Source organism: Python bivittatus, unplaced genomic scaffold, assembly GCF_059951505.1.
Source record: "Python bivittatus isolate LINGU-HERP-01145 unplaced genomic scaffold, Pbiv_v1 ctg000330_np1212, whole genome shotgun sequence".
Taxonomy (NCBI): domain Eukaryota; kingdom Metazoa; phylum Chordata; class Lepidosauria; order Squamata; family Pythonidae; genus Python; species Python bivittatus.
In genome coordinates, this window is record NW_028277058.1 from 8,106,606 (window position 1) to 8,123,161 (window position 16,556).

Below are 16,556 nucleotides of genomic sequence, written 5' to 3' on the forward strand. Positions count from 1 at the left end.
CGGAGGTCTTCAAAGAGAGGTTTTACAGTAGATTGTAATTCTTCTGTAAAATAAAATAGGATGCTGGCTGCATAAACTTGCCAGTATGCCTAACTAATAAAGCAATCCAATGCACCTTTAATAGCAATTTAATATATGGCATGGAATATTAATTGACAGTGGGATGAGCAAAGAACAGGTGGCTATTCAGACTAAGTGAAAGTGATACCATCCAGCATATCCCCACATACCCTCAAGTCTGATTAAATATTATTATTATTATCCAAAATGCTTTAGCAGATTCCTCAGTGAACAATGCGTTGGACGAGATGATATCTGAAGTCCCTTCCAACATTATGGTTCTATGGATCTCTCACCAATAAGTAGGCAATTCAGATTGAAAGATGCCTACACATAGCAGGCAGTGTCCTAGTTTTGCTGAACACCTCAACACAATTTCTTCACATCTTTGGCTAGCCAGGAGGCTTTAACTTTGTGCTGCCTGTATAAAGTGACTATTTATGTCCTTCTTTCAGTCAGAGAAAGACCTTTGAAAACCTTGAAGACAAAAATTTTGAACAACCTTGAAGACAAAAGTTTACTCACTTCTAATACTGTATAAACTCTATGTATTACATGTTTCCTCTGTGTGCACATCTGAAGAATATTTATTTTCCTGTTTCTATTTAATCAGACTTGAGGATATGTGGGGATATGCTGGATGGTATCACTTTCACTTAATCTGAATAGCCACCTGTTCTTTACTCATCCCACTGTCAATTAATATTCCATGCCATATATTAATTTGCAATTAAAGGTGCATTGGATTGCTTTATTGTTAGGCATACTGGCAAGCTTATGCAGCCAGCATCCTATTTTATTTTACAGAAGAATTACAGTCTACTATGACACTGTGGTATCTATTTATTTCCTGTGTAGAAGCCCTTCAAGCAATGTTTTGAATCAGAGCAAGTGGCTACAAAGCAATATGGTTTTCCAAGGATGCTTCGTAATTCTTACAGAGTAAACAGAGGGGGACATAGGAGATGGCATATCTCAGAAATTAATGTGCCAGCTGCTGGCTCTGCTAATAAGACACTTGCAATTCCTTCCCAATAAGAGAACAAAGTTAAAAGTTGTCATTAAGATACCATCCTCTCATGGTGTTGGAGGTACAAATCAATGACATTGACTGTTCAGCACCTATTATGACTTACTGACCTCAAGAGGGAAATAAAGTCTACATAAAGAGTTGTGTATTGCTTTGCCTGCACTTTGTCTTTATCAGCCCTTCAAGTTAGTCCAGACAAGAAGCACAAACCATGAGTACTAACACTACCTTTATTGTAAGGTTGCACTAACAGAATCTTGAAAATCTGAGAGCACTTTTCCCACCCTTTACTTTTACTTTCCAGGAAACTAGGGAAGGTCCCTTCTGAGACACTTTGCACACACCCTTTCCTTCTGTGGGCTGAGATACCTTTTGCATGATGGTTGTCTAGTCTGCGGCTCTACCTCCTGCCTCCCAAGATCATTCCCACATACCATTACAGTCTTAGAGGTTACTTATCTGAGGCTACTTCCTTCTGCCCTTCTTCCTACCCACAATGGGCACATGCCCTTAAATGCTCCTCCTAGCAAGATATAACTAGCTAGGCACTAGGTTTTACTTATCCCTCTCATGCATTCTTTATAAATAAACCTCCTTAACCTCTTATTGTTATAAAAACTACTTCACTAATCATTGCTCAGGCTAGATTCCTACTTTTGGCAACTCCTACATGCTGCCTACATTGAATGTTTCAACCTCCAATGGTTACAATAAGAAATAATCACATTAGGATATGCGTGACCAACCCTACGACATATTGGTGTCACAGTTTTTCTTACAGTATCCAGTGTCCAATTCCCATTTATCTACAATAAGTCCTTCTTTGTTGTCATTTGTAGCTTTCCCTAAAACAGGAATTCTAGTTGAAACTTTCTCTAAGGTGAATTGTATTAAAGGAAGAACTAAAAGGAGGGTAAATAGGGAAGGACCAAAGAGAAGAAGGAAAGGCAAGATGGCTCCAAGGAGGGGCCAGGTGTTTTAACAGAAGCACAAGATATAACACAACCAAGAGCTGACAGTTCTTCCAATTCATAGGGAAGCAAGCAAGCAAACTCTTAATTTCAATATCAGAGTGAAGTCTACCCTTGGGCTCCTCTTCCTGAAACTTTAACTCAGGGCACTTCTTCTGGGGTGAAGTAACAATAAAATACTTTCCTGTAATTTTTTTGTTATCCTTAGTTTCCTTTCCATTGGATTATGTCAGCCTTGGAGAGGACTTCAAGGGATAGGTAAGAATATTGGATTATATGGGTCAAACAATATGATGCTGCTTACCAAGCAGAACCAACAGACATCTGCAGAAATAGTAAGAAAAAGGAGACGCTTACTCAGCAACCAGGGTCAAAATAGCTTTTGTTCTGGCATACGTTGCATACTTGCTGAGATGGACAACAGGAGGTAATATATAACAAAGTATATCCAGAATAACTAACAGTTGAATGTACATGAGACAAAGGGTAAGGCATTGTTGCATTTTACTGGAATTTTGAAAGTGCTAACACCAACATAGGTAAGCTGAAGGTTACTGAATAGTAGTATGGTTATTATACAATAGTATAATCTAATAATGCTTAATAATAAGTGACCCAGGTATTTAGGGTCAGTCACCAGATTATTAGGAAATTTTGTCATGAGAAATATAATTGGGTTACTCTGTTTTTGATCTTCTGTTCCCCTAAGAATCCTTAGAGAGTTTGCAGGAGTAGGACTGGGATAACCTTATTGATAGTCTTATCTTGTTATTGATCCTGGAATGTTTGGAATTATCATTATGTTTTAGCTTGGAGAAAACTATAAGCATCATTGATTTGACTTGTGCACATAACATAATGGTTTAGTCATAGTGTACTAATTTAATAGAGTATGTCTTGTTTTATTTCTGATCCTGCCATTCCATACTGAGGTTATAGCTGGAGCACAAAGTTTATGGTATGTGAGCTTGAACAATTGTAGTTGTTGAACTTGGTAAGGTGAAGTTGGGCTATCCCTTCCCTAAATATCTAGCCCATAGTGCCAGAAACTAGACTCAGTGAAACTATGTTTGAGCAGGGATGGGCAGGATCACCTCCTCTGCATATTTCACCTGGCCTGGTAATTATTTCTCTCCCGCACAAGTCTTTCCTGCCAGACTAACTTGGACAGGACCAAAAAAAAAAAAAAAAGCAGATTGGAAACTCTGGCCTACTCATTAAAGATCTGGCTCTTTTCTGAATAAGTTTCAAGGTGGGAAGTAAATAAACCTTAAGATTTACAGAGTTTTTTACACAAGAAACTGCCTGAACAAAAAGCAGGCACTCCAACATTCCACAAATTTTTCTCTCCCTAGACACAAGCTGCATGCCAGAAAATCAGTAGGGGGATGTTCTGCCAGCATCTAAGGAACTGCATAAGAAATGGTCAATTAAAGGATTTGGTTATCTAGGATAGCGGAAAACCTTGTTAGAGTTTAACAGTTGTGGTCAAATTATTATTTTTTTCTTTTTTTGTGGTACAATGTTCATCTTTAGCATCATTAAAGAATAAATAGAATCACAATGTTAATTATATTTCCTTTATTAGTTAATGTGTAGCATAATGTATTTTCTTCACCATCTCTTTGTTCCTCTATTTCGTTCCAGAGTTCCCCTATCCTACCAGATTATCCAAAAAAGACATTGCCAACTATAAACAGTACCATCTCCCACCCACAGTCTTTTGAAAGCCAAGCAATGAATGGGAAGGAAACCACCCTTCGGGGATGGGAACTTTTAAAGTCGCCTTCCTTTCCATCAGCAGGTGGCACTCAAATAACGTTTGTTGGCCTAACTGATGTAGTTTATTCATCAGATTCTCCGTCCCCTGACCTTTAAGATACATTTTGAGCAAAGAAAAAGTGTAGTAAAAGTGGGCACCTGGAAAATTAGAGAACAAGTTAAGGACTTAAGACATTAAGGACTGTCTTAAGGACTGATCTCAAAGAAGGATAAGGTCTCTTCTCCAGTCTGAATAGTGAGACAGTAAAACCTTTGCAGAAACAGTGCAGCCATGAGGTATCCTCTCCCATCTTCTCTGCAACAGATTGGATGAAGAGAAGCCTTTACCTAGCCACAGTATTCAATATTCAGAACTTAACTTTGCATTTGGATACCAAAAAAAAAAAAATGGTAGTGGATCTCATGCATAGTTTGAGCTAATCTGAGGGATCACTCATAATTTGATAAAACTCATTTGATCCTTGGATTTTAAGGGAAGGTAGAAGGAGGCAGAACTTTCCAAACCCTTTTAGAGGAAAAAGCAATGGAATTCATGGAACACAAATTAAGACTCCCATTGCAATCAATGAGATATAAGTCTCAGTTTATTTAGCATTTTTTTTACTGCATTCAATGAGCTTGTTCCCAAATAAACACATACTGTATACAATTATAATTTTCAATGTGGCTCTTAACTCTGTGTGTGTCAGAGGTAAGTCACATGTATCCCATCCCCCCAGGTTTGGGTATGTCTCTCAATGCCTCTTCTAACGTTGTTCCTAAATTGTAAATGTCTAATGTGACAGGATGAAAGAGGAAGCATTGCAACAATGATTTTACGTTATGGTCATCTGTTGTATAACATAAATACAGAAAAAACGTTCTTGATCAACAAAGCCTGAGACAGGCATGTTGTATAAATAAAACAAAATGAACAATAAAAAGAAATCTTAGGAACTCAAGAATGCCAGGAGCTAAATAAATCTCAGGAAACAAACAAGGGGAAAAATTACAATCATAAAAAAAACCCAAAAACCTAAAATCATTGGAAATTGGGAACATCATTCTATGAAAGAGCACTGCAGTGTTAAAGAAAAAATCAAACCCAAATCCTAAAATTTAACTGTATGTCTGTGTGTGTTTTATCATAACTGGAAACAAAGTCAGAGAAATACAGAATCAGTGGAACTGAATGTTTAACTCCTAGATCCTGATGTTTTTCTTCATATGGCTTAGCATCAAGAGATCCAAATCATAATTTTCTTTCTGCCATTATCCTTGGTCATCCTAACTTTCTAGATTCATTGAAAATTAATGTCAAACTTATCAAAGATTATCTCACTTAAACAAGACTTTGAATTTTTATATTATGTTTAAAACTGGAAGAGGAGGAGGAGGAGAGTTATTGTGGGAATGTGTGCCATTTGCCCCCAAATCAGCTTCCTCAAATCACCCTTACTCTTAGGGTGAGGATGAGGTCTACTTAAATTTTTTAAAAAATCAGATTGTTTAATTTCTATATCTTCCAAAGTTTGGTATAAAAACAGCTGACTTTATATGATCCAAGGAATTCCTGCTGTGCCTTCCAGATGTTTATTATGATAATAAAATATAAAGGGTTGGGCAATGTCTTGGACATCATCTAGTCAAACACCCTACCCAGCGCAGACTATGCGCTGACTATGCGCTGACTATGCACTATGCGTTGACTATGATTGACATATACCGGATTTTTCCGTCAATTAGACGCCCCCATGCACAAGACGACCCCCACTTTTCCAACCCAAAATTAAGAAATCAATATTTTAAAGATAGTGCAGAACACATTTTTATTTAGTAATTAGATAACATTTACCTGATACACTCGGTGGGAGGAGGTCCAAACCGTCTCTCTGCAGCTCTATTTCCATGCTCTTTTGCATAACTGATTACATTCAATCACGAGTGAAACTGCCGATAGCTTGTCTCTGCAAACAGACTTCCTCCAATTGGTTTGTTCAGCATCAGCTGACGTCAGTTATATAAGGCTCGTGATTGGAGGAAGTCTGTTTGCAGAGACAGTATGGGCAGTTTCAGTCGTGATTGGAGGCTCGTGATTGGAGGAAGCCTGTTTGCAGAGTCAAGCTATTTCACTCATGATTGGAAGCTAGCAATAGGAGGAAGACTGTTTGCAGAGACAAAGTATGGGCAGTTTTGCAACCGCGCGGTTCTCTCCTCGGCTTACTTCCTTGAATAAGACGCCCTTCAATTTTTAGCGTAAGGATTTTAGAAAAAAGTATCGTCTTATAGTCGGAAAAATATGGTATTTCCTTTTTGGATTTTTGTGGAGTCATCTTGATTAAGACATGTTGTACTGAGACTGAACTCAGTAATGGAAAGGATGATGAATTTATGGTATCAAAAGTAAAGAAAAAAAGATCGTACTGCAGCATTTATTATCACTATTCAAATTTGCCAAGACACAGTTATGTCCAACATTTCTTGGATATGATATGGTGATAGATGATTTGGGACGAAAGGAAAATTCTCAGTCTGTGGTGATATAACTAGACAATTGTGTCACTGAACACTAGATTTTCCAGTGAATGTATTAGATGTGATGGACTGGAATGGTGGGAGGGGAGTAAAGAGTGTGCTCTCCTCTCCAGAGGAGCGAGGAAGAGATAAGCAGAGGAAACTGGCACCTCCCTAAGAAATTCCATCGGTGTGAACTGATTGAGCCTGGGAACTGGTTTTCATTCTGGGAAGGTTCTTGTAAATGGGTTGTAGCTAATAAACCTTGCTGGATTGATTCTGTATAGTCTCCTGGAGTTCCTTGGCCTAGGCCTGAGATTATGTGTGGGATGCCACTGGCATTTCCTGTTCTTGCCTGGTTTTTTTGAACATACAAAATGCTGAAATGTTTTGTAATGCATTTATATATGTATTACGTAATTAATCAATATTCTAGAGCCAAAGTCTGAACAATTATAGTTTTAAAACTAATAAGCTTACACAATAAGCTAAAAAAAGAAAAGGTATTTAAAAAAACAAGTAGAGGTGAAGGAGTGGAAGGTATTAGACATTAAGAGAATTGGGATGGTTTAAATAGCTGAAGAAAGAGAAATGCATGGAAGAATTGAATTGATTGAATTGAATTGAAGAAAAGATGGATAAAGAGACAGAATCATGAAACAGAAGTAACAAGCATATCCAGGGGGCAGATTCAAAAAAGTCAGAATGGCTACAATCATGCAATCAATGATTCAGTACATTACATATGGAGAGGCAGAATTTCAATCATGTGGTCATGGTCACCATATTGACTTTTTTGACCCCTTCTCAGGCTGTCTTCAGAAGTGACCTAAGAGGAAAGTACTTGCAAACTAAAGGCAACAGTGTTACTATGGAGAAATAAAAGAAGAAGAGTCACCATTTAAAAACTAAAAAGTAATGGATTGAACTAGATGTGATGCCATGGATAATAGTAAACAAAGGACAAATGAGTGTCCAACAGGATATGAGGAAAAATAGGAATTATGGGTAGAAGATGAAATGGAGAAAAATATTTTTCATTGTAATTGTGAAGTACTAGCTTCTTTATTTAATCTGATTTCCTGAAAATATGTGACATTTATCTGTGATAGAAAAGCAGTCATTACGTACATTAAAGAAAATGATTTATTGGGATTTACTTCAGAAAAATACCTCATTAGATTTATCTAAAAACGGTCATTCTTTTACACAGATGACCCTTAGCCACATGGGGGCTACGTGGATCCTAATGGGATCAGGATAATGATCAAACAATCCAACCAAATGAACTTAAGTCAGTCTGGCCTCACAGAGTTGGAGACCTCTATATTCTGTCCCACTAGTACTTAATCTATTTCAGATGCTTCAGGAAGTGGGGGAGCTAGATAAAGGCAGCAATTGGTTACTGAATGATGCAATATGGGTTTTTTTTTGGAAAGTGTTGGCCCCAGCTGAGGAAAAGAAAGGCATTTCTGCTCCATTTTAGGCAACAGAATGTCTTTGCTAATGCTGGCCTGCACTGACATGGTTGGATAATTGAGGTTTTGTCTTTGTTCAGACAGACCAACAATGTCTAAGTAACTTTATCACCCAAGCCCCTTTATGATCAAATTATTCCTTAAGATCTAAACAGTGTATTCAAATGTATTTGCGTACCTGGGCCAAAACTCTTTCAATATTACCTCTTGTCCAAAAAAACTTGTTTTACAATGGCCAGAGTACATTGAGAAGTATCTGTTACGAAATCTGAAGCAAGGATTAAAGAGTTCTTTGTTCACAGAACGGGGAATTTTAAACCAGGAAAGAAGGAAGACAGACCTTAATAAGAGGTGGATTCCTCTTGCCTATTTTGTCATTGCCACGCCTCTCAATATACACATCTATAAGTATCTCTGCCTTTAAATTCTCACCCTACATGATGGATCATTACCTTAAAGACTGACGAAACTGGAATACCTGTCCTTTGATCTACTCTTAGCTGAAGCTCTTTCCATGATAAATTCAGCTCCCATCCAGGTTTTCCTGCTCATTTGCCAGGATATTTGACTGACTGTCCTCTTTGAACACACATTTCTGACCTACTGTAAACTGGACCTACTCTTTTGCAGCTGCTGGTATGTTCTTGAACTTTTTTTCTTCTTCTCAGTAGCTTTAACAATCTGGGCTTCAATAATTTTCTTGGTTATAGCCTTTTATTAGCTTTATGAGATAGTTGGTTTTTCTTTATATACTTTCTGCAAAATAATTGTAAGTGGCAACATGGGAACTGAGAAAAGTGCCAGCTTCAGCTATTATAAGGACAGTGCAGTTGTTTAATACAAATGTATTCAATATCTTTTGCATGATCTCTCTGGGAAATTTAAACTCATATTAGCACCCTTTCAGCCTGAGCATGAAGAACATGCTTATACTAGAGAAAGGAAGACCTTCCCTTACATTTCTTTAAATTCCTGCAGTCTGGTTCTGTACAACAGTAATCTGGGTGGAGAAAGAACAAAGTAGGTTTGTGAGTGATAGTGAAACTTTATCTTATATCATTAAAGCTTCCTAAAGTGGAAATGTCTGCATTTCATAATTCTGTATTTCTAATTTGGAAACCTGGGCAGATACTATTTACAAAGGGCATTTTCTTCTTTGGCATTGCTTATGAAATCCTGCAGAGTTCTTCACAGTCATGGATCAAAGAGATACCATAGCATCTGGTAAAGTGAAGAAACCAACCTGCAATCCCTTTAAACTAAGTTTAAAGGTAGTTCAAATGGAGGCATCACCATTTATATTTTTCCTCACATGATTCTGTAAAAAATTAACTCTATTAGATGAAGTTATCATAGCAGAGTTTACTTTGGAATAATCCCATTAATTTCTGAGGAACAGTTGAGTTGGCAAACAGTAGAATTACATTCTGTGCTGTAACATTCTGATGACCTCCAATTATACTGCAACTTCCTTTAGTAGGCTGAACTCTACTTCAGAAGGGAGCACAGACATTCCTCAATTCATCTATTTCAACACCAGGTTTTTAAAAAGAAGAAACTGGTGCCGAACAATATTTCATGAGGATGTGTTGATTTGAGTTCTAATGGAAACAGCATGTTCAAGAACTTATTCTCCTAGAAAAGAGAAATATGAGGCATGACATAAAGGAAGCAGATATATAATGATTTAGGAGGGGAATGAAGTCAACAGTTGCTTTCTGCTGGCCTGTTGGTTAAGGATTTGTTGACATCATATGACATCAAGGTTTTTAGAGATATCTTCAAATATCCAAAGTTCCTCATGTTCTCCTGTTGCAGCTGAGCTCTATTGTATTCCTTTCTAAGCCAGATTCGCCATAGCAGTATCTCTCCTCTGATGTATGCAAAACAGTTAACTTTATAAAAATGGTGCCTGTGAGACATCTGGCATGCAGCATGCAAAACAATTATTGGGAGATGCATGGCAAGAGGATTGCTAGTGGGCCCACCAAGATGTTCTCAGAGATGAAGTATGAGGTGACACCACTTCTCTCCCATGCAGTTTCTTGCTATTTTGTTATTGAATTAAGACATACTCAAGGTAGTTTTTATTGTTCTAAATCACAAAACACTGAAGTTATATTTGCAAAAGACCAGTCATGGTATAGCAAACACGTATGTTCATTTATTCTTTTTTTAATGACACTATATTTTCTTTTGGATAACTCAAGACTGCACATCTCAAGGATGATCAAAGGTTACTGTAATCTTTAAACAAGGTTACAGAAAAGACAGCTGCTTCATGACTATCAATAGTCACTAAAAAAACAAGCATGCTTATCTTCAGCATAGGAAGGTGTGTGTTTTCCCCCTAAAGAAAATGAATGGACTATTTTTTCCCCTTCTAGTGTACATTGTGAAAATGCCTTGTAAGAGGTGCTTCAGATCTTACATGAGTGTTAATAAAGAAGCTTAATTTTTTTTCAGGCCTTCATGCAGGCCAGAAAAAAATGGTGGTGGTGGTGGTGGTGCTGCCTTAACACATTAAAACTAATGCTGTTCTTCTAACTATTCAAAACTATCCACAGAAATTAATTTTTTGTACATCTTTATGTTGCCTTCCCAAAATGTGGTTTGAGGAACTTTAGCAAAAAAAATGTGTTAATTCATGCCCTATTAAGTGAAACAGAAAATGACCAAGCTGTCTGTTGTTAAAAAGTGTTATGTGCTTTCTGTATTCTCTTCTTGGGATTTCAGACACGTCTTGTAAATAATTGTCATGCTCCTTTAAAGTGGGAAAAGAGGGTCAAATTATGGGAAATCATTAAAATATCAAGATGCAAAATATCAAAAGTTTGCAACAGTGCTTAGTTCTATTTTCTTGAAGTTCAGATTATCTGTCAAAATCCAAGTGAGCTATAATCAAGAACTGATGTCTGGTAACATCCTAAGATGATAGATGAATCAGAAAAATAATTTGATTTTCAGCTACATGAAGACTGTTGCTGTGAGTAGATTACAGAATTGTAGATGATGCTGAACTGTCATAATCAGCAACAAATATCACCAAAGGAGTTTGAAATAACCCATCAGAGTAAATTTATAATGTGAGAAGTCATAGCAGTTAAAGCATTATTTCAGGTGTCCAGGGAGGGGTAGCACCTCTGGTGGAGGGTCCTGCAGTGCTCCTTTCCGTTCACATTTGGTCCCCACCTGGTGCTCAGCTCTCACCCGTGGCCCCAAGTAGCTGTAACATGTGCAGTGGCCATGCCCGGGTAAACTGTCTCAAAAGACAGGCCAAACCAGGTAGTCGACAGGTCTTTGACTGTCGGTGAGATAGGGGATTTGTCTGTCCTAGTAAGTGAAGTCTGGCCCTGGCAGACTGAATAGAGGAGACTGATCAACAGTCCAACAGTCAAGATAGCAGGCCCAGCAGGCATTGTGGAGCACTAAGAGCATGACAAGACACTTAGATGTCCTGGTCATCCACTGCAGCAGGAATGGTCTCCAGCCATAACAATTCTCCATGTCACTGGATTAAGGTCTCTTATGCTGAGAGAGTGGGACTGCCCTGTGCAACAGCTGTTCCACTTAAAATTCCATCACACACAGGTTTCTGTTGTGCAGTTCATCTTCATCTACAATTCATCTGCAAATCATCTCAGTCCAAACCTAATTCATGAGCCCTGTGGTAATGGGGGAGGGGCAAAGCAACAGGTGGAGATGACCCTGGCAATTGTAGTCACAAACCTGCATGTGGGTGGCCCTTGGAGCAGTGGTTGTTCATTTCAGTACCCAGGGCAGCAAAGATCTCCAGCAGCATCCATGGTGACTGGGCAACCCTTCTAGAATAGCACTGCTCATCCTCATATGAGGGAGGGGGTTAGAAAAGGTACCCTAAACACTGCCTGCCCCACAACATCTGGCTAGCTAACTGCATCTGGCAGATTATCTCCTTAGCAGTTGAGCATCAAGGAAAATGAATCAAAGAAAACTTATTTTTGAAGCCTGGAATGTCCGTACCTTGCTGGATAGAGACAAGGTGTCAAGGCCTGAAAGATGAACAGCACTCATAGCAGCCAAATTTCACCATTATAGCATTGACATTGCTGCACTCAGTGAGACCAGGCTGGCAGACGAGGGTTCATTACAGGAAGTAGCGAGTGGATATATGTTCTTTTGGAAAGGGAAACATCCGACTGACAACAGGATTCACAGAGCAGGTTTTGCAATCCAAACTACTTTGTGGAAGAAAATCTCTACTGTATCCACTGGAATAAAGGAATGCGTTATGAAGTTCCACTTTCCTCTCAGCAAGTTCCAGTATATCACCATTGTCAGCACCTACACATCAACGAGTCCATACGAAGACAAGAAAGGTTTCTACAAAGACCTGGACCAGATTATTCAAACAACCCTCACCAGCAACAAACTAGTCATTCTGGGTGACTTCAGTGCTAGGGTGGGGACAGCTAGTGACAACTGGGATGGAGTCCTTAGGAGACATGGGGTGATCAAATGTGCCAACCACTAACACGATGTTCAGACTTGCAAACAAATACAAAACATGTTGCTAGGCATATAAATCTTGAGGATGTGGAACTGAGGAAAGCTGTATTACCTGATACTGATTTTCCATTTTGACTTAATCTAATGTAAGATTATCTGTAACTTGAGGTCACAGGCCTAATTAAGACAAGACAATTTACCAAGATAGAGCATACACCCAAGGCCCAAAGTAAAAATCAAACATAATAATCCCAAAATAGCACTCACAAATCAAAGATTCAGCAGCATCTACTCTGCATACAGGAAAACACTTATTTTCAGGGATACTCTTGAAGCGGCTACTGAGTATTGATTGCAGCCATAGAAAAGCTTGAGAATAATCAAGTAATCTGTGTTTCTAGCATATCCTAACCTGTATTAAATGACAGTCTAACAGAAAGTGGAAAGTATAAGTACCAAGGACACTGAATATTGAGTATTCCTACACTCAGTGTGAATATTCACAGTGTTTTTTATTTGACTATTTTCCTAACTAGACAAAAAATACTTGGTCCTTAACTAATATTCTTCACTAAAAGCATATCAATTGCTAACAAAACAACCCTGCCAAATACTGCACATACACACTCACATAAACTAGAAGTCAAATCGTTATAGTCTACTTTTACCTAATAATCAAAAGGACAAGACGATACTCTGCATTCTATAAAAGAAAGACCATCCTTGAAATGCAAAATAATTGATGGTACACATCTGTGTAATATCAAATATAGAGTATTTGAAAAAATAAACAACGTTTTCCATACAGAAAAACCAAATATGAGGAGTTAGGACAAAACTTCAACTTTGAACACACAAAGGGTTGCAAATATTAAACTGTCCCCTTCTACTTTTACAGAAGTGTATTATTTCTTTCCTTTTAAATGAAATCTGCACTACACAAGTCCTCTGAGGTCTCCAAAAAAGGGAAGAGTAGAAGACTTTGCTTAAGAGTTTAACTGCCAAATTTATTTTGAAAAAAAATCTGTCAATCATTTATTTAACCAGTACCAAATAGTTTGAAAACTACAAAATCCCACACCACAATCATTAAGATAAAGTTGAAATAGAACTGGAGCAAGGATACATTTGGAAATACAGGTAGTTCCCGGTTTAAGAATGAGTTCCATTCCCAAGATCTGTCCTTAAGTCAAATTTGTATATAAGACATAGAAGCACTGTTAACTTCTCCCACAAATCTTCCCTGGGAACAGAATCAAAGGCAGATTTCAAGTCCATAACGGCTTCATATAGCCCTTTACCAAATGCTAAAATATTTCTTAACTAGGTGGCTTAAAATAGTACAGTAATTTAAGGTGGGTCTACCCATCCTAAAGGTCACCTGTAATCTAGCACCTTGTAATCTCTTCTCCAAGGTTCTAGTTTCCTACTCAAATAACTGGCAACTGTTGAAAGCAAGCTAATAAGCCTATAATTGGCAGGGCTGACTTCTTCACCTTAGTTATAGATAATAACAGCTTGCAACCAAGTAGTATGCAAATAGTCTGTTCTATTAATTTGTATAAATGTGGCTGCCAGAATAAATACTGTATCATAACCCATATGCATTCAGTTTCTACAGAATTATATAATCAGGCCAGGGACCTAAATTCCTAAATTCAACAAAACAGACTAAATTCCTATCTCAGAAAGAGCTACCAGAGCCCAGGGTGGAAATTCATATATGTTTGAAATCAAGAGTTCTATGATAGCACCAGCCTGGTATCTTCATATATTTCAGTGAAATAGATTACCCACACATTAGAGAGTACAGGGCAATCCATTCAACCTCAGAATGATTTGATGACAATGTTCAAAGAGGAGGAAATCAAATATCACTATTATTCTTGCAAGACAAGCCTCCCCCTCTCCTCCACCTGTAGCTATTATAGATTTAAAGAGTTTATTTTGATAGTAATACTGCTGGGCTAGAATAGAGCAGTTATCGTGCCTGTGCTGATTATAAACCGGCTTACATTCTTTTTGGCCTCGTAGCGTCCTTGATCAAACCAGGTTTGAGAAGATTTGTTTTTTAAGTAAATTCTTCCCTCTGTATTCCAGGCATCCTGCAATGCAGCTATGAAATATGCATTGGCACATCCACGTAAAGCAGGTCTAATATTATTAGCCTCTATCACTGCTGCTTTGAGAATTAGAAGCTGGGGAGAAACAAACAAACAAGAAGCATGTTTGATCTGTATATCTTCAGACCGTTGATTATATCTATAAATAGGAGAATTCTGAGGCTTAGGAGACAGCAGAATCAGATGAACAGACAGGTTGAATATGAGAGACGAATTATCACTTTCTGTCTGAATGTTTAGTGAAAAACTGCCAGTTGCAAAACAAAACAGAAAACAAGAAACCCACTAGCACAGTGTTCCTCAACCTTGGCAGCTTGAAGATGTGTGGACTTCAACTCCCAGAATTCCCCAGCCAGCTACCCAGGGAGTTGAAGTCCACACATCTTCAAGCTGCCAAGGTTGAGGAACACTGCACTAGCAGAGGCTCGAATGTAATTAACTGTACTGGAACCATCACCTGAAGTAAAATTGTATTCTCCAGATAATCAAAGTAAAGATTCCTTTTATGAGTACAGGTAGTCCCCGGGTTAAGAATGCCTGGTTTATGGAAGACCCATAGTTAAGAATGGAGCCTATTGTAGCAAAATTCGAGTTAAATACAGAATGGTTCCAGGTAATTACACGATACTACTTATGCAGTGTTATATAATAATACTGTTCCAACTTACATATAAATTCGACTTAAGGACAGATCTTATGAACGGAACCCATTCTTAAACTGGGGACTAACTGTAGTGGATTGAGGTAACCTATCATCTGAATTAGGCAAATACTGGGAAAAACAATAACTCTGAGATTTTTAGAAGACCTAACCCTTGTTTTTTGGAAAAAAACAAAAAACAAACAAACAAGAAAAACCCCTTACATTCATGGGTACACAAAGGATCAGAAAAGAAAAGATCACAATCATGGGCTATTCTAACACTGAGCATATCCTTTCATAACTGAGTAGGTCTAAGGAACATGGGATTCCAGAACAAACTTTTATTTATTTTAGAGCAGCCCAAGCTTTTCTTATCACATGAGGAAGAACATAAACTAATCAGCCAAAGACAATCCACCTCTATTTAATTAAACCTTTCATTCCCCCATCACAGTGGAAGACACATAATAATGGCCTGAAGGGCAGTAAAAATTAACACAGAAAAACCACCTTTAACTTTATCAACAATCAGAGTATGTATGGAAGTTCTATTAGGAAGTTTCTAGAGCATGGTCGTGCTGGAGTAAAAGAATGTCCTAGCTGTTTAGGAACTGAGTCACCATTGCCTCAAATGACTGGAAAAATGATGAAATGTTACATTGCTGGATTTATTTAAAAAGAAAAAAGAAAAAGAAAGGCACAAGAAAAAATAGGGAAAGAAAAATAGTAATGTATTTTAAAAAAGTCTGTGCCAGGTTTTGAACCAGTAATCTTTTATTTATAAAGCAAATTCCATAACCATTATAATATTATAGCATTCATGGTAAGGTAGCTCTAAAAGACATTAGAAATCAACAGGGTGGCAAGAAAGGATGTTTTATTTTAAAGTTGGTTGTTGTGCCTTCATATACTATATGTGCATCTTGATCCTTCAACTTGGTATATATAAATTCAATTTAGCATGTGTGTAAATACGTATGCATATGCATACCCACCCACAACTTTAGGTGTTCAGGATGACCTACCTACAGGAAGGAAAGCGATTGGCAGTTGCTCTCCTGGAAGAGAAAGGTGGGAGGGCAGAGAACAAGGGAACTGTCCAATAGGAGGATACGGAACCTGCTATAGAGTGAAGCCAGGATGAGGACAGGGTGGGAGCAGCTTAAGGACGCAGTACAGATATGCCTTTGGTTGGGTTCATATATTGTGTCAATGGTTAAATTATAATTTAACCATGGCTGTTGAACAAGCCATAGTTTGTTCACAAATTAATGCTAAGCCACGAATTGTGGTTTACAAAAAACAAGAGATTGGATTCATACAAATGTGAAGCTAAAACCATACAAACTACATTAGGGCTTAGCATTTTATATGAACCAATTCTTTTAATGTATGGAATTGGAACATGTGCTCTATTTCATGAACAAAACCACAGACTCAAAACAAGAAAAATAATTTGTACCATAATGTATTTATGATGCTTTATAA